Genomic DNA, 18,648 nt, shown 5'->3' with positions numbered 1-18,648 from the left:
CAAGGCTAGGTCCTTTATTAAAGGTCCTAAGACTTCTTGAGCAGGGGGCAAGCTCTACCTCAAGCCCTTGAGAAACTCACGTAGATTGCAGAAAGTTCAGTCCAGTCCTTTCACTGCCCACGACAGAAGAAGCCACTGCAGGCCAACACAGCAAAGCACACAGCAAAGTGGTAGTTCCTCCTCACAGCTTCTCCAGCTCTTCTTCTTGGCAGTCTTCTTGATCTAAAAGAGTTCTACCAGTCAGGGGTCTGGGCCCCAATATTTATATCCCAAAATCCTTTGATCTCTTAGGCAGAGAGTGTCTGTGCCAAGCCAGAACCAGTTCTGCCTTCTCTGGTGTGACTTCCTGGCAGGAGGTGGAGACGGCATGGTCAGAGGCAGACCAGGCCCTTAGAGGTGCAAGGAAATCTCCTCCCCCTTCCCCAATTTCAGCCCAGGTCTATTCAGCCCTTTCCTGACCCATCTAGACTATCTGGAACCACTCCTGCTCCCCAGCCTTCTGTCATCCAAAACCCAGACAGGCAATCCACATTCCAGCAGAGGCACACGGGATGACTGAGCAAGAAAATGCCTACTGTCTAAAAGTGGTATTTTCAAACACAGAATGTAAAAATCACCTTCACTAAAAGATGCATCTTTAGATTCTGAGTTCAGGCATACTAAACTTTATTTTCCTACCTGTTATGTTTATAAGATGTTATAAACAAACTCCCCATTCTGTCCTATGGGGAACAGGTAGCCTTGCAATAGCGAAACACTAAATTGCCCTTAGTTCACTATCAGGACATGCCACACACACCAGGGCATGTCCTACTTTTCACATACATTGCAACTGGCCCACAGGTGTACCTTGGGCCTACCTTAAGGGTGGCTGACATGTAAGAAAAGGGAAGGTGAGGGACTGGCAAGTGTGTGCACTGGCCAAGTCGACATGGCAGTTACAACCTGCGCACAGACTCCGCAATGGCGGGTTTGAGTTACCTTTTACGGGCCGTTCATGTGGGTGGCACAATCCCGTGCTTCAGCCCACCAACAGCATTTGATTCACAGGCCCTGGCACACGCAGTGCACTTTACTAGGGACTGACACATATATCAAACAAGCCAATCATGGAAACACCAATCCATAACACATTTTATCACAGGAGCACTTGCACTTTACCACTGATTAGCAGTGAGAAAAGTGCGCAGAGACGCTAAGCCAGCACAAACAGAGTCAGAACCGGGAGGTCAGAAATAAAAAAACTCAGGGGAAACACTCCAAAAGATGTCAGGTCTAACAGAGACTTATGTAATACAAAGCATACAGTCTGCAGTGTATGCAACTCCAAAGGCGTCATGAAACTTACTGCTCTCTCTCAGCTAGGAAAGACTGTGAGACTAGCTGATGGTCTTAGCCAGAATAAAGCCTAGAGTCAAATAGCCAGAGAGAAGGCTCAAGGGCTGCTGAGATGGAGAGAGGTGGCTAACTGGAGGAGCAAGCAGGTAAGAGATGTAGTTGCTGAAAGATGTAGCACACAAATGGAGAGGTTATCAGGATGGTGAGCAGCTAACACAATCAGTGTGTAGCAAGCACTGGAAGGATTCAGGAGGTAAGCGGGTGGTATCCCAGGGAAGAAAGGCAAAGGGTCTGCAGGTGCAAAGAATCAAAGGGAACAAAACAAGAAAGGCAAAGGTACAGAATGCTGAGTGATGAACTGCATAGTTCTGAATGAGGGGAAACAACTGGTAGATGTTGCCAGGTACTGACCCCTTGTGTGCACTTGAGTTATACAGTATCTCCCAGAAGCCCAGTCCACAAACTGGAAGTATCCATGAAGCTAATCTCTAGGACCTTGTTTGCCATATATACACCAATGCCAACCTCTTCTAAACTTGAATGAGGGCTTGAATCCTGCATGAACCCACCCTTCATTAGCAAGATCCTGCCTACTGGCCCTGACAGAGGTTTAAGTTCCCAAGTTGCCACAGTGGTTCTAGCTTCTTTTTAAGCTCGGGCATCCAAGTAAACTACTCATATCCACCATGGGAGGATCATAAAATCAAGAAATGTAAATTGTCATGTATTATGACCTTATCTTGATAGATGAATTGTTACTTGTCTTATAGGTTCTAAAGATAAATATCTAAATAAACAACATTTTTGATTGATTGATTTCAAATCAAGCTTCTGTTAGCAATTCAAAATACTGTACTCCACCTAAATCTTCGGGAAACTAAGATTAAACAACTTTCGTATGTGATAAGCCTACACTGGCTGTTCATTGGGAAGCAAATTGAATTTAAGATTCTGTGTTTTGAAAGTGTGTGCAAGGAATCGTGCCTTAATACATGGAGCAAAAGATTGTCCTTTATTTACCCCAGTGGTTACTACATTTGACAAGGGTTTTGTGCAAGTTCACAAATCCAGCTACAAGAGCAGGGGAGATCAAATATTTGCAAGCATCGTCAACCCTGGAATACCTTATTTCTGTAATTAAGGGTTGTCTCCACCCATATGTAGTTCAGGAAGGATAAAAAACATTGCTATGTGAAAAACTTACACATGTCATTTTGTCGATTTCATTAATTCTTATTCCTTGTTAGTTCATATCATTATGAGATTATCTTGGTTTGTAAATTAAATAAACTTGCTGCAGTTCTGCTCAGTATGGTGGGCGGTCTGTTCCTCTTTTTGCATGAACATAAACCTTCCATTGGCTTGTAGCCACAGGTGTTGACCTTGTGGTGAAGGAACTAGGATAATAAGCAAATTGTTGCTATGGTCTGCCATTGAAGACCGTATCATTGATGGATTTTACTCCTAGGGATATGCCATATGGAGATGGAATATTGTTTAATATAGGGATAACGGTGGTTGCCAAAGTTAATGGCAATGTATTTCTTGATAGCTTGAGTACTCATCCATGCTTTCTAACATGTTACCACATTACCAAAAAGACTGTGACCTAAAAAATGGATAGCCACCGCTTATCACCCATTTCCATTAAGCAAGCAGAAATCAGTGGGCTAAGATGCTACGGTTTTGCTAGTGCTTTGATAGTTGTGGAATTCCTGCAGAGGTTTATTCTTGAGACTTTCAGGTGTAGGACACCACATCCCTTGGTGCATCATTTTGTTTGTAATGACGATCCCTCCATTACCATAAGAGGGGTATTTTCACTAGAGCCTGTCTCATGCAAAATGGGATTATATCGCTCACCCTATGCAATATTATCCAATTTCTTTGAGTGGAGTTGCACAGACTGAATTTGTGTTAAGACATTTTACCAAATCAAATGCTATTTGACTATGTTTGAGCAGATAATTGTTAAGATACCTCCACAATTTGTGTCTTCTTTTTTTTAACAGCACGTTTATTCAAGTATGTACAAGTACCTCAAAAGGCCAGAAAAACTATTTACATAACTTGTAAATACACAGTATTTGCACTTAAAACAAGTAACCAAATGCAAGAGGAAATTAATCAGGACCCAACCCACCCTTCCAACAGCTTCAGTCAAGTGTGTGACCCACACAGAGGCACTTATTACACATAATCCTGTAGATGAGGACGCAAGGCATGACATGAGTCAGGCAACGGCATGGATTTCCAATTGTCCCATGGCAGTAGTTTAACATAAATAATGATCAACCAAAGACCAACTGTATGGCAATATCTATACAAACAGGCCAAAGCTGTTTGACCTCCAACCATTCCAGCGTTGCTTGTCTGATGCAACGGCAGTGGCACAGCAATAAATAATGCAAGTTGATTGCAACCTTGTCACTTTTAAAGTCTTAAAATGAGTCCTTCAGTGCGACTCATTTGAATGCACTTCTGTGTCTACTACACTAGCATCTTGTGGCGTTTCTTCCGAATCACTCGACTCGTCAGCCTCTTCCTGATCGGCATCCTCAAATTCAAGATTCTTCAGTGCTTCGATACTGTCAGGTGCTTGGCCCGTCAATCTCTGAATCATATTTTCCATGAACTGCACATGCTCTGCTAGTTCTGCCAGCTCATCATTCTCTTCCTTGAGACGAGCTATTTCACCGTCTTTCAGTTCAATTTCTTTATGCAGCTTTTCGTTCTCTTGAAGAACTTCATAAAGAGCTTTTCTCCTTTCCTCTGATAGTTCTTTCCAATATTGGGCTGGTGAGGTTTCTTTCACCATAAGATTGCATGCTTCGGATACACCATCTACGTTCTTGTTGTGTTCTTGGTCGACGGCTATTTCAACTTTAGCTTTCTTCGAAGACAGCTGGTCATTCCAAATTTTCCTCTTCGTGGAGTTCTTAGTCTCATTTTGTCTACCAACAAGACATCCAGATGCAGAAGGCTGTATCATCTGAAGGGTTCGTCTAGGTGCAGCACCGACATTACCATTTGCTGTGAAAAAGTTCTTTATATCACAGTCTTTGCAGGCTTCATTGTTGTAGGCAACTTAGTGTTTATTGTATAACCTGAGCGTCTCGCGCAATTGTTGTTCCGGAGCTCAACTCTCGTCTTCCACTAGTCACAATTTGTGTCGTGATCTTGGTCAAGACTGCACTGAGGGTGTCATCTGTTTGCACAGCCTTGGCAATGGCACTAAAGTAGACTCTGCCAGTTCTAGCATGATGTATCACATAGATAGCATGATATATGGCATAGATAACATATTATTTCCCTACAGCTATTTGCTTTGCTGGTGGAGATAGAAGAAGGCATGAAAAGTAGACAAGCAGTCTGGTACCCCCACCCCCCTCCCCCCCCAGATCCCATCTTCTAATTCTTGGCCGTACATTAGCTGCCTACATATTACACCAGATGTCAGAAGAAATGGTCCCTAATATAGGAACATTGTGAAAATATCTGCAAACTCAAACAACATTGCAACATTCCTCCACAGATGGCCAGCGTGCTATTTCCATACCCAAGAGACTGTGAATGGCAATTGCAATGATCTTCTTTGAACTGCTGTTCCTTGGACTGTGCTGTACAAGTGTACCATTCAAATCTATATGACTTGTGGTGCGGGGTCAAAATAAGTTAGGTATATGTTCATACGAATTAATGTAAAACTAAGCATTTCTCCAAACAGATACTTGTGGTAGCGAGTGCATGGTTGGTAAGCACTCCCTTGACACCTATTACGTGCTTTATGTCACATTATATGGGCAGGCAACTTTGAAAAGGATCTGCCACTGTCATTGTAATAATAGTTAATTTCTCAACGTTTCTTTAAGCCTTCATATTTTAATTTCTTATACCTCTTTACTGTTAAGCTTGCTTCTGAAAAGGGTGTGTGTGTGTGTGTGCGCTGAGTGCTTAGGGGGCCGGTGTGTGCTGGTGACATCAGCCTGACAACCAGGTGCTTATGGTGTCTTTTTATTCTGTTCAGTGAGGCTGGCCGCTGTCATTGGAATTTGGCAGTTGGAGAGAGACCGAGAGGCTTGCAGGAGTCCAGAGCATTTCAGCCATGGCAGGTATCCTGTGGAGGATCTACACCTCGGAAGGTCCCAGGGTAGCACTTGCATAAAGCCGTACCCAACGCCTTGAGATGACACTCATTAAAGGGTCAAATGGTTTTTATATCTGAGGGTGGAGAGCAGAAACTCCTACACCTTTTACCTGTAACCTTTCTCCTCTGACCTATAACCTGTGACATATGTATCTTGTTCCCATGCATACTGTTATATTTATAGTCGACCAATGCTCTTGCTCTTGCTCCAGCGTGGAATTTCCTGTCCTCCCTTCGTCACAAACCAGATACCATACTAACGCTTTCACTCAATACATTCATTGGTGGGGCCCATAACACCAACACTCACACACTCTAATTTGTTCTGCTCTTACAGGAGAGATAGATGTTCCAAACGCTGGCGTGAAAAGAATATCTTATAATCAAATGAAATTCTATTTACATAAACATGCACTAAACATCCTTAATCCAGCACATCTTGATCCTGAATCTCAAGATATTCCTTCCACTTAGTCGATGGATCAATTTAGTTGAATTTAGAAAAGTGATTCTAATCCTTTTCATTTATATTCAGATGATAATAAATAACCCAACTCATTTGCTTGTTAATCAATAATATTTTTATCTAATAGATGCAAATTTTTAGTAAGAATTTTAATCCTTCCACAGAACATCATAGTTACCTAATCTGGCTATCAGTCGTCCTCTTAAGTCAATCAATTCGTCATGCAGCACGCTACAGTCCCAAAGATTGGGTCTGGACCATAAGCGTGTACGCATCAATCAATGCCCATCAGTCTAAGAGTCCTCAGTTCATCTGGAAAATGGGCAGTAATGTAGTCTGTCAAAGATTCAGGGAAACAGCTGTCCAGCAGTGTCACCGTCCTCTCCGTCAGCATAATGTCAGGACAAAAAAGGTCCATGAAAAAGGAGCGACACAACTCACTATTCTACCGTCTTTTTATAATGAAATTAATGATAAAATGTAGCAAAAGTCAGTTTTAGGCACTTCTGATTGGATGGTTAAGATCATCCGTATCGGTTTCCCAAAGTCTATGATGTCACACTGTCAGACATGATCCATCCGGTTTTGTTAAAATTGTCCATTATTAAAGCTCTTGGCAGTAGTCCAGTCACGACCTTGTTCTGGTACAGTCTGTGTGGGTCATCTCGAGGCCACTTGTTCAGGAGCCTGGAGCATGCGCACTTAGTCGGAAACCTCGTGGAATGGTAGCTGTTTCGTCGCGTCCATGAGTCGGACATTTTATCATAGGCCAAATTGGTCAGCTTAAGCAAAACAAACACAAAAAGTAATTAAAACATGGAAATAACGAATAAACTGTTTAACCCTCACTAATTCCCTTATGTGTGTGTAATTATCTAGCATATTGGCGACATTTAAAGCGTTTATACTCACCCAATGATGTCATCTGGTGCAACTTACAATTTACATCACAAAAGCAACATACACCATGTAATATTCTATTTTTCTAGTGTTAGCATGCATACGTATATTAGTTTACAAATTATTTTAGCCATGCAAATGCAAATCCCACGTGTAATTCATACATTAGTAGGGTTGATTAGATAGCAAACAAACACATTAATACTTATTATAATTAATTGATTATTCTCATTAGTGTAAACATGCAGATTCGGGGGGTATACAAAATTTTGTTTTACCCGCTCCATCACTCTAGCATGTTAGTGAGTCTGTATCAAGCCGTTGTTGATGTTCTAAAATAAACACGCACAGCCTGCAGCAGTATGATGTTACTGTGTAAATAAATTAAAAGTGCTTAACGTATGCATCATGAGGTGTGGTTAATTCATATATGAACTACCTCACATTTATATATATTTATTAGGTCTGCCATTAACCAACACATTTTTTTTTGAAGGAAAAAATGTATAACATACATAGTTACCTCCGTGGGTTTTCAGTCATCCTTCTGTCCACCACAGTAAACAGCATGACTAAGGGTCAGTCTACTTTGGCCATTGGCCTACTTGACTGTGAGCAATGGCACTCTGCTTTCGAACAATGTGCACGTTCACACAATGAGTAGTCTCCTTCAGTGCCAAGGTTTAATGGTGCAATGTGTGTTTTTACATAAATGCGGCTGCCCCCGGTGCACGCAGTGGGCCCTGGAAGAGGGCGGCCCCCTTAGTGCCGCATTTGGCACCTTTGCGCACCCTGTTGCTTCGATCCCCTACTCTGGGAGTCCCTCCTTTGTCTGGCACCTCTGTGGCATCATTTCCAGTGCACAGTGGGCTGGGACAGGTACTTATACCTTCCCCCACCCATTGGCCATCGTCTTTGTCCCCCGCTGGACACGCTGTCACCCTCCCATCCGCTTACCCTGCGTGCAGGCGGGAGGGCTGGCTAACAAACTGAACGTATAAATGTATACATTTGTGTTGCATGCAAAGTTACAGGGCGATCTGGAGGCTGATTGGTACGAGGGATACCCTTTCAGGAGCACAATAGTGGTGCATTATGCCAAAATCCCAGGAGTCTTTACGGCAGGACCCTGGTTGAAAACGACGGCGCCCCGCTAGTCCTTCGTGCGGTTGTAAGCCTGAGCAACTGGGTGCTTGCTTGGATACGCACCGCCCCTAAAAAGGTGTGAGTAAAAAGGATGGACTAGGCGTCCATGGTATGTAAGGGAAATGTAACCCCCACATAAATGGTAGCACCCATTGGGTTGGTCATGGTGAAATTTGGCTCATCAGGCAGGCAGGGCAGCTTAGGTTATTCACCGCTGCCTGCCCTTGGATTCCCCGTAAGTTAACCCACCAAGTTGGGAATACTCCTTGTATATAATAAACCTGCAGCAAGCTGTTTTCCCAACAAAACGTGTGTGGACTGTTTATTTTGGGCAGCGCAACTGTTTTTGCTAAGTGGGGCGGTTGCCAATATCGGCCCTAAGCATATATACATGTGGGGGCATGGTCAAGATGGCAGTCAGAGTTTAAGACTGTGTTAAGATAAGGTACACATCAAGTCTTTGTTGATTCTTCTTAGGTTTATTACAGAGTAGTAGTATCACAACCCTTACGATCCTCGATCCAGCACCAACTCAAATCGGGTTCCAATTAGAACCAAACAACATTAGAACATGGAACACTTTATGTCAAGTACATGACATGGCCAGAGTTCTTTAAAATAACATTGACATAACCATAGCACATCTTCCCCTCAATAATAAATTTAAAAAAAATAAGTATACATGAATAAGTTAACAGTCACAACTTACAATAAAATATATAACAAAAAAAAAACATAGCATAAAAGAGTAACAATTCAGAATTGATTAAACATGCCTACATGCGTAAATTATTAATGAGAAAACATAACATAATCTTTATGCCATATTGGTTTTGTTTTGAGCCTATTAGAATTTCAGCCAGTCGTATCTCTATAATGATTCACAACAACACGTTGGGAAAGTTTTGCATGTTGGTTGGAAGCTCTTACTAATCTAGACATATTCCAGACATCACCTGAATCCAAAACAACCACATTTCTTATGACAGCAGAAATCACAAATGGGCCCATAAATCTTGAATGTCCCTTTCTCACAAACCCAGGCCTCCTGACAAGAACTGTGTCTCCAACATTCCATAAAGTCTGCCTAGTACAATGTTTATCATCAAAGTTGGTTTTGTACTTGTTTTGATAAATCATTCTTTGTAGACTCATCTCAGAAATAGAAGGTTGATCAAGAAGGGAAGTATCTAACTTCATCCAAACAGGATTTAGCTTACAATGTGGTTTTCTTCCCCTAAGCACAGCAAAAGGTGACACACTTGTTACAGAATTTGGTGTTACTCTATGTCCCCACCAAGTCTCTCTTAAGGATACTTTTAAAGATTCCTTGTTCTGTATAGCCCGTTGAGCACAACTTATGACAACTTTGTTCATGCTCTCTGCCAAGCCATTTGCTTGTGGCGAATAAAGAGCAGTTTTAAAATGGACAATGGCCAAACTGGAAAGAAATTGCTCCATTTCTAAGGACACATATTGTGCTCAATTATCAGTGATAAGTGTCTTCGGAATTCCTTCCCTGGAGAACTCATCTTTAGGAATTCGATCACAATTCTTCTATTGACTATCAGAACACATTTTGTCATGACCCATTTGGAAGTATAGTCTACTAACAAAATTACATATCGCTCATCACGAGAAAACATCTCAAATGGACCAGCGATATCTAAACCTAACGTAGTCCAAGGCTCAGCAGGTATATCAACTGGTGAAATTGGTGCTGAGAAAGTTTTCTTGGATTTATCATTGTTTGCACACTGGAAACAATCTTTAACTACACCTTCAACCTCATGGTCCATTCCTGGCCACCAATACCATTCACGCAGCCTTGATTTGGTTTTGTTGCGGCCTAAATGCCCTTCATGAGCTAAATTGATTAATTTACATTTTAACTCATTAGGAGCCACAACATGTTTTCCTCTTAGAATCTTATCATCCAAAATGCTTAACTCATCTTTCACATTAAAATAATTATCCATGGTAGAAGACAACATCCTTCTATCAGGCCAACCATTCACAATTAATTTTTTTAATTCAATGAGATCATGGTCATTTGCATTAGCTTCGCTCTATTCTTTATCTTCAAGAGCAGCTTCACAAATCCAATTAATGCTTGTAGAATTACATCATCAAGATCTGATTGAATAGGTAACCTCGACATACAGTCAGCCATGCAGTTTTTAGAGCCAGGAACAAATTCAACCACAAAGTTATAATTAGATAATCCATCCACCCATCGTGCAATTCTGGGAGAAAAGTTGTCAATCTCTCTAGAGGAAAAAAATCTTTGAAAGAGGTTTGTGATCAGATCTCACGGTGAAAGGTATTCCCCATAGGAAAAATTTGAAATGAAGAACAGCCCAAAACACAGCTAGTGCTTCCCGTTCAATAACGGAGTATCTTTCCTCCGCATCCCTCAACGCACGCGAAGCAAAAGCAACAACTTTCAGTTCACCATTGACCATTTGAGAAAGAATAGCACCTAAACCAGAAATGCTTGCATCAGTGGATAGGATTATCTTTTTGTTTACATCAAAGTGACCTAAAGTAGGTAATTTTGAAATGCACTGTTTCACACATCTGAAGGCTTCATCACACTCATTAGACCAAACATATTGAATACCTTTTTTTAGTAAAGACCTCAAAGGTTGAGAAATGGAAGCAAAATTCTGGGTGAACTTCGAGCAAAACTCTGCCAAACCAAGAACAGAACGCATCTGATCTTTATTAATTGGTTTAGGAGCTTCTATTATGCTTTTGGCTAGTTCAATCTTAGGACTAATTCCCTCACCAGAAATTGTGTGACCAAGTTAAGTTACTGATGTAACTCTAAATTTACATTTCTCTCTCTTAATCACTAAACCTGCACACTGTAACTTTTCTAAAACTTTCCATAGACTAGCATCGTGTTCCTCCAAATCCTTACCATATACCAAAATATCGTCCTGAAAAATGAGAACTTTATCTAAGCCCTGCAACACTTGCTTCATTACCCTTTGGAAACAAGCTGCAGCAGACGCAAGTCCAAAAGGCATCCTCACAAATTGAAAAGCACCAACAGGCGTCACAAGTGAAGTCAGATGCTTCAAGTCAGGATGTAACTTAACCTGGTGGTAAGCGGTGGATAAGTCCCTCACACTGAAAATCTTAGCATCTTTAATGAGAGCCAAAGTTTCTGTGATGTTCGGTAAAGGTTGTCTGTCCACCCAAATAAATTTGTTTAAACCTCTCAAATCTGCACACAACCGAATCTCCTTCCCACCATCTTTAGGTGCCAAAACCACCGGAGCCAACCATTCCGAACTTTCAATCTCCTCAATAACGCCTCTTTCTTTGAGCTTTCTTAACTCGCGTTCTAATGGTTCCATCATCATGTTAGGAACTTTTCTCACCTTTGCCACAAAAGGTATTGCATCATTTTTTTCAAAATAATCTTGTGTTCAAAATTTTTTAAAAGTCCAAGATTACTGCCAAAAACACTAGGATAGGAAATTTTTCACAAATATCTACAGGTAATTCTTCCTTTGAAAGTAATAAAACTTTTTGCTTACTATTAGGATTAAGTGTGATGCCCATGTCCCACTGATGTCTCCAGCCAAGGAGATTATCACCTCTCTTCGCTACATAGAGTTTACCAACAGTCTCACGATCCACAAATTGAATCTTCTTAACACAGTACCCCAGTACATCAATTTTCACACCTCCATAAACTACAGGATTGATGTCAGAAGATAACAATTTTACATTCTCAGAACCAAACGTGTTTGACCAATTTTTGTCACCTATCATTGTATATGGTGATCCTGAATCTGCCAAAACTATTATTTTTCTTCCACCAACAATGATTTCACATTCAGGCATCTCAATTGGATCTTCATCCACACTGCCATCCTCACGTAAACTGGAAATTACTTTGGTTTCATCTCCCATATAGTTTACGTTTTGCTGTTTGAGTCTGTGACATACACGGGCATAATGTCCCTTTTTGCCACAAAACGTACAAACTGCAAATCTAGCAAAACACCCTGGACTGTTTGTCCAATGTCCTTCACTGCCACACCTAAAACATTTAGGAACATTAGGTTTGATATCAGGATGGTTATATTTTTTCTTATCACATTTCTTTTCAACCTCTTTGTTTACTAGTGGACTAGTTTTTTCATTATTCTTATCCGGTTGTTTATCAACTCTATTGATTTCATTTACAGATGACTCTGTACATGCATTGTCTTTATCAGCAGTCTCTTTACTTTTTTCCTCACGCATCTCACGCACCCACATACTGGTATTTTCCATTCCCTCTATAATAGAAATTGCATCTTTTAAGTTTGGGTTTTTGCTTGATAATTTTTCTTGAACCTTTGTCATTTGTGCATCTGACAATTTGATCTCTGATCAATGAATCAGTCAGATGCTCAAAATCACACGTGCGAGCTAATGTTTTAAGTGCAGCAACATAACTGGTAATTTTTTCAGTTTTGCCTTAAACCCTAGAAAATAACTTATGTCTTTCTAAGACAACATTAATATGAGACCCAAAATGTTTCTCAAGCATTAATACAGACATGTCATACACATTGCTAGGTTCACAGCATCATTACCAATTTCAATTAAATCAAGACTCTCATAAATACATCTTCCTTCAATACCTATGTTATGTAGACGAATGCCCTGTTTACGATAAGCAGAACATTTTTCACCTCCAATAGTAAGGTACACATCAAGTCTTTGTTGATTCTTCTTAGGTTTATTACAGAGTAGTAGTATTACAACCCTCACGAACCTCGATCCAGCACCAACTCAAATCAGGTTCCAATTAGAACCAAACAACATTAGAACATGGAACACTTTGGGGCCGATTCCGATCCTGTATTTTTTTTCCCCGTACGACTCGTATCCGTAATTTTTTCCGTACGAATCATACAAGTCACGTCCGACCCGTGAAGTACGATTCGTACTGGAAAAAGTACATACGGATCAGCCCTATCCATACGAATCAGATCGGGAAAAGTTGTACGAGACGTACCCGGACACTTTTCCGTACGAATCGTAAAAATGCAGTCCGACCGCACTAGTACGATCCGGACCGGCTTTCCGATTTACGGTTTGTACGGAAAACGCCCGTCCCGTACACGGGGAATGACTTGTACATATGCAATGTCTGTGTACGCACCGTACAGTAGCAATGTCGTTGTACGCACCGTACATAAGCGATGGCGGTGTACGCACCGTACATAGCAATGGGGGTGTACGCACCGTACATAGCGATGGGGGTGTTCGCACCGTACATAAGCGATGGCGGTGTACGCACCGTACATAGCAATGGCGGTGTACGCACCGTACATAAGCGATGGCGGTGTACGCACCGCACATAGCTGGGGGTGTACGCACCGTACATAAGCGATGGCGGTGTACGCACAGTACATAGCAATGGGGGTGTACGCACCGTACATAAGCGATGGGGGTGTTCGCACCGTACATAAGCGATGGAGGTGTACGCACCGTACATAGCGATGGCGGTGTACGCACCGTACATAGCGATGGCGGTGTACGCACCGTACATAGCAATGGGGGTGTACGCACCGCACATAGCGATGGGGATGTTCGCACCGTACATAGCAATGGGGGTGTACGCACCGTACATAGCGATGGGGATGTTCGCACCGTACATAAGCGATGGCGGTGTAAGCACCGTACATAGCGATGGCGGTGTACGCACCGTACATAAGCGATGGCGGTGTACGCACCGTACATAGCGATGGCGGTGTACGCACCGTACATAAGCGATGGCGGTGTACGCACCGTACATAGCAATGGGGGTGTACGCACCGTACATAGCGATGGGGATGTTCGCACCATACATAAGCGATGGCGGTGTAAGCACCGTACATAGCGATGGCGGTGTACGCACCGTACATAAGCGATGGCGGTGTACGCACCGTACATAGCAATGGGGGTGTTCGCACCGTACATAGCAATGGCGGTGTACGCAGCGTACATAGCAATGGCGGTGTACGCACCGTACATACACAACGCATGGGGGTGTGTGTCTGTACGACTCGTACCCCTGTACCGTACTGAACCACGGACACTGTAAAACAGCACAAGGAGGGTCTATTCGACTCGCACAACACCACAAAACACGTCTACACTGCACAAAAAATGGAAAGGGCTGACCTGGACACATCCAAACAGTGCAAACACAAACACCAAGACAACAAGGTCTGATATCTAGGACAGGAACTCACACTCACTGTCATGGCAGCATGATCCATTGGGGCACAGCTACATCACCTGGGAGCCCCAGGGCCAAATCACACTACACCCACCAGCAGGCCCTGTCACACACACCCCTTACACAAGCAGACACCACTAGGACAGGCAATGGATTTACTCACTGTCACAATGGACATGCAACACAACAAGACCAATATATAGCCGAAGAAGCATCCAAGCCACAAATCAACATGTCAAAGACTCAGGAGAACATATCAATCTGTCCCCCGCAACATACCCATCCACAAGTGAACATTGAGGAGAATGCTAGGCACATACAACTACCTGGAGGAACAGTGCCAACTTGAATGTGTATGAAACATTCATGTTGCATGAAACAGCATTAACATTGTCTGTCTCTCACACACAGGGCAAAGTGATGAATATCCCCCCAACAATGGGGGGGAAGAATCACAGTCACAGGCTCGGGAGGAACCTGATCCCACCGGCAGCGACGCCTCTCAACACTCCGCGGATGACCCCGACCGACCTGGACCCTCTGGTGTCCAAGCCCCTGCAGAAACTGGTCCAGGAACATCTGTGCCAACCACCACCCCCATTCCTGCCACATCCCAGGAGACACCGAGGAGCCCTGCCCGCAGTGAACAACTGAGCCAGTCTGACCAGTAGGGACAAGGTGCGGCGGGCACCCAGGAGGAGGCAGACGAAACCGCCACTGCCATCCCTCAGGGGTCCCGTAGACCCGATGTGCCCACAACGGCAGGCCAGGCTCGTGTGGGCAGGGGTGGTGGGAGTGGAGGACGGTGGAGGCGAGAACCTGACCAGCCAGCTGAAGGGACCAGTATGTCACACATCCACAACATCATGGAGGCATACCGGCGTGACACCAGGGAGTTCAGCCAGGTAGTGGTGACCCTCACAGAGATCAAGAACCAGCAGGCCGAGCAACACATCAGTCAACAAGAACACCAAGGACGGATGGAGGCAAGACTGGCTGAGCTCCTGGCGGTGCAAAGGGACATAAGCCATTCACTCCGTCGGATCACCGACAACATGGGCAACCCTCCCTGTGCCACCAGGCGAAGACCACCACCAGCCACAGGGAGGGAGGAGGAGGAGGATTCGTCCGACGGAGCGTCCCAAGCATCGTCAAGGCCTGCATCTGCGGGTCCCGCGAGGAAGGTGGGTTGTCCACGGAAAAGACCATGAGAGGCAGCGGCCCATCCACATCTCCCAGGTCACCTGGCCTGGCACCTGGTCTTCATGTGCGACAGCATCACCTCATTAACTGACATCATCTGCCACATGGACTTGCTGGTCACAGTCTGACCAATGATGCCAAACACTGTGGTCTGGACTCTGATGACTTCAAATGCCAAGGATCCCATCTCCCCCGTGAACTTTGGATTCTATGGTCCCGGCATAGCACCTTTTTCTGTGCACAAATCACGCCCCAGAGCTATAAATAAAAAATTAAGACATGAAATTTTATGTTGCAGTCATTTAGCATGAGTCCACAACATAAGTGTGGGGATATGTCGAAGTATGCCTGAGTGTGGAACAAACTCTAGCCATCCATACACTTGGATCTGAGTCCGGTCGAGGACACACATGGGTCACAATGTATCACAAAATACAGACATGGAGCCCAATACTCACCCGTGATGGCCTCAAGTTGCTGAGGGGGTGCTTGCAATACTGCTCAGACAGACCAATTTGGAAGAGTATCATGAAGGTGTAGAGGTTATGGGTCATGTTGATGTGGCCGGGGAGGGAGTCCCAGGTCTGTTTGGCGAGGTGGGAGAACTATCTCCTTGTCAGGGGGTCCCTACCTGCCACGAGCCGGGTGAGGACTTTAATACGTGTTCGTTTCCGCCCCGAATGCAGGACGGACATGGTCCCTTTAAGGCGGAGTGGACATTCCCGGAGGAGGGGACCCCGCCTCTGACGTCACCGCCCATCCGCCAATCTGAAGCCTCGGTGCAGTTCATAGCACGGCGTCCGGAAGAACACGGCGCGACACAGACAGGAGAGGAGAAGTCGTCCCGAACACTCACGAAGGTCTTCAGTATCCAGGAGTCGGAGGTATTAGAAGCAGTGCCACCGCAGGAGGAGAAGAGAGAAGACCCAGAGGCTGCTTCGTCCCAAGAGCAGAGAAAGCCGGGAGGCCAACGAGACCACGCTCCGCCCCGCCACGCTTCTGGAGAAGTGTGGCACCACAAGGTACGGGCCAGATTAAGGGGGCTCGTATTCTCACGGGGTGGGAACGGGTAGGGGTGGGTGAGGGTGGTCACGGGACGGTTGGGTGTGTTTTCGCAACAGCGCACCTCCCCCACACGAGTGCATTTCAACGGTAAAGGTCCCTGGTGATCCCCTCACTTCCCCTCCCCCTCCTTTCATATCCAGAATCCCGGTATTGGAAGTAACCCCCGGTTTCTTGTTTCCTTTTTCTTTGAGAGAGTCCTCTGGATCTCTGTCGCCTTAATACCGGAAGCGTCCCTGACTACCAAGGAGAACGACCGGACCGGACTACTCCGAGCATAACGAGAACTCCGACCTCTTTAAAGACTGTTCCTTTGGTGTTCTGATTATTTTATGAGCTGGAACTATGTCAATAAACGCTCATATCCTTTGAATATATTCCTGAGTCTAGGTCCTTGTATTACAGGGGATTGACACCCCTCCATCCCTTCTTCACAAGTGGCGAGCCAGATAGGAGCACGACAGCCATCATCTGATACAAGATGGAAAACCTCATTCAACAAATGAAGGAAGGCCAGGATAAGCTTGAATGGGCAATAGGACAAACCTCCACTCAAGCCGAAGCAGACCGCACAGCCTTCACCACTGCCATACAAGCTCAGGCCGATAGCCTATTGAAGTTGGCGGAGGGTCAAAACCAACTCATGGCAGTATTGGGACAAGGGAGAACAAGTGCCCCTCCCCCAGGAACGGTTGTCCCTCTACAGAAGTTCACTCCTGGGGATGATCCTTTGGCTTTCTTTTTAAATTTTGAAAGGGCCGCTAGGGCCAGCGCTTGGCCCGGTGAGAGGTGGCCTTTTTACCTTGCCCCTCTTTTAACAGGGGAGGCGCAAGCTGCTTATCAGATGATTAATAAAGACGGCACTTCTGGTTATGCTGTGGTGAAACAGTATATACTCGACCGTCTAGGAGTGGATGAAGAGACCCATAGACTCAAGTTCCGCCAAGAACGCGGCACACCAGGCGACCTTCCAAAGACACTCTTCTATAAGCTAAAAGCAGCTGCCGACCTATGGCTCAAACCACAGGAAGGTAACATGGAAGAAGTGATGAATAAAATTTATCTGGAACAGTTTTTGGAAGCGTTACCTTATGGGACACAACGGTGGCTGAAACAACATGCAGGATTAACGCTTGAACATGCTATTGAGATGGCTACGTCATATGCGAGGGCCCAGGGACGACCCGCTTTAAGAGAACCCAAGAAGACCAATAAAACCATCCCGGGAAAACCAGACAAGAAATATATAAAGCCCCCAATAGAACCTCCCCGACCACGTCTACCTAAAACGGACTTTCAACCCAACCCTGGTCCTCAATGTTATGACTGTGGCGAGTGGGGACATATAGCAAGGTATTGCCAAAAAAGAAAAGAAAAGGAAGAAGAACCTATGGATGTGAGCTACGCCCCACATTCTCTTCTATACGCCCAGGAAACAGGTCCAATCTTCTATGTGAGTGTGAATATTCATGGGAGGGTGGTTCGAGCTTTACTTGACTCAGGATGCAGGCATTCGATGGTTAGAAAAGAACTGGTTCCCCCCTTCTGCCTCATAACAGGGAAAAATGTTCACATAAAATGCGTACATGGAGATGTAAGGGAGTATCCAATAGCTAAAATCACCCTCTGCACTACCGCAGGCACTAGAACAGAAGTAGTCGTTGGGGTTTTGCCTACACTACCTGAACCTGTGATCATAGGAACGGATAATCCGGGCTTCGTCACTCTCATGTCTGATGCCTTACAGAGTACTCCCCGTAATAATCTTCTTGCTTCTGAGCCATGGGCTAGGGATACCCATTTCATGACCGCACAACTAAACGATTCTTCTCTTACTAATGCTTGGCAAATAGCCCGTTCAGGTCAGGCTCCTGTAACCGTAACCTATCCCACCTTCATTGAAAAAAATGGGTTGTTATATAGGTTGGCCAAATCCGATTCAGTACCCCAACTCCTGATACCTGCCTTTAGGGACCAAATACTATTCTTTGCACATGCACACTTACTTGCAGGACATTCAGGTGTGGAAAAGACAGGGCAGGCCATTTTGCAACACTTCTTTTGGCCAGGGATCTATGCACAAATTCAACGTTATTGTCAAGAATGTCAGATATTAATCTGATTGGCCGCACTCTGCTCGTCCTCCCAGCG

At 44.4% G+C, this 18,648-nt stretch overlaps 1 pseudogene; it reads right to left on the bottom strand.

Annotated features, from left to right (window-relative positions):
* Window positions 1-3,771: 3,771 nt before the first annotated feature.
* LOC146870674 (geminin pseudogene) lies at window positions 3,772-4,431 on the bottom strand (annotated as a pseudogene).
* Window positions 4,432-18,648: the final 14,217 nt, after the last annotated feature.

This window comes from Triturus cristatus, chromosome 1_1, assembly GCF_964204655.1.
Source record: "Triturus cristatus chromosome 1_1, aTriCri1.1, whole genome shotgun sequence".
In the NCBI taxonomy this organism is placed as follows: Eukaryota; Metazoa; Chordata; class Amphibia; order Caudata; family Salamandridae; genus Triturus; species Triturus cristatus.
This window is presented reverse-complemented; position numbering and strand designations above follow the sequence as displayed.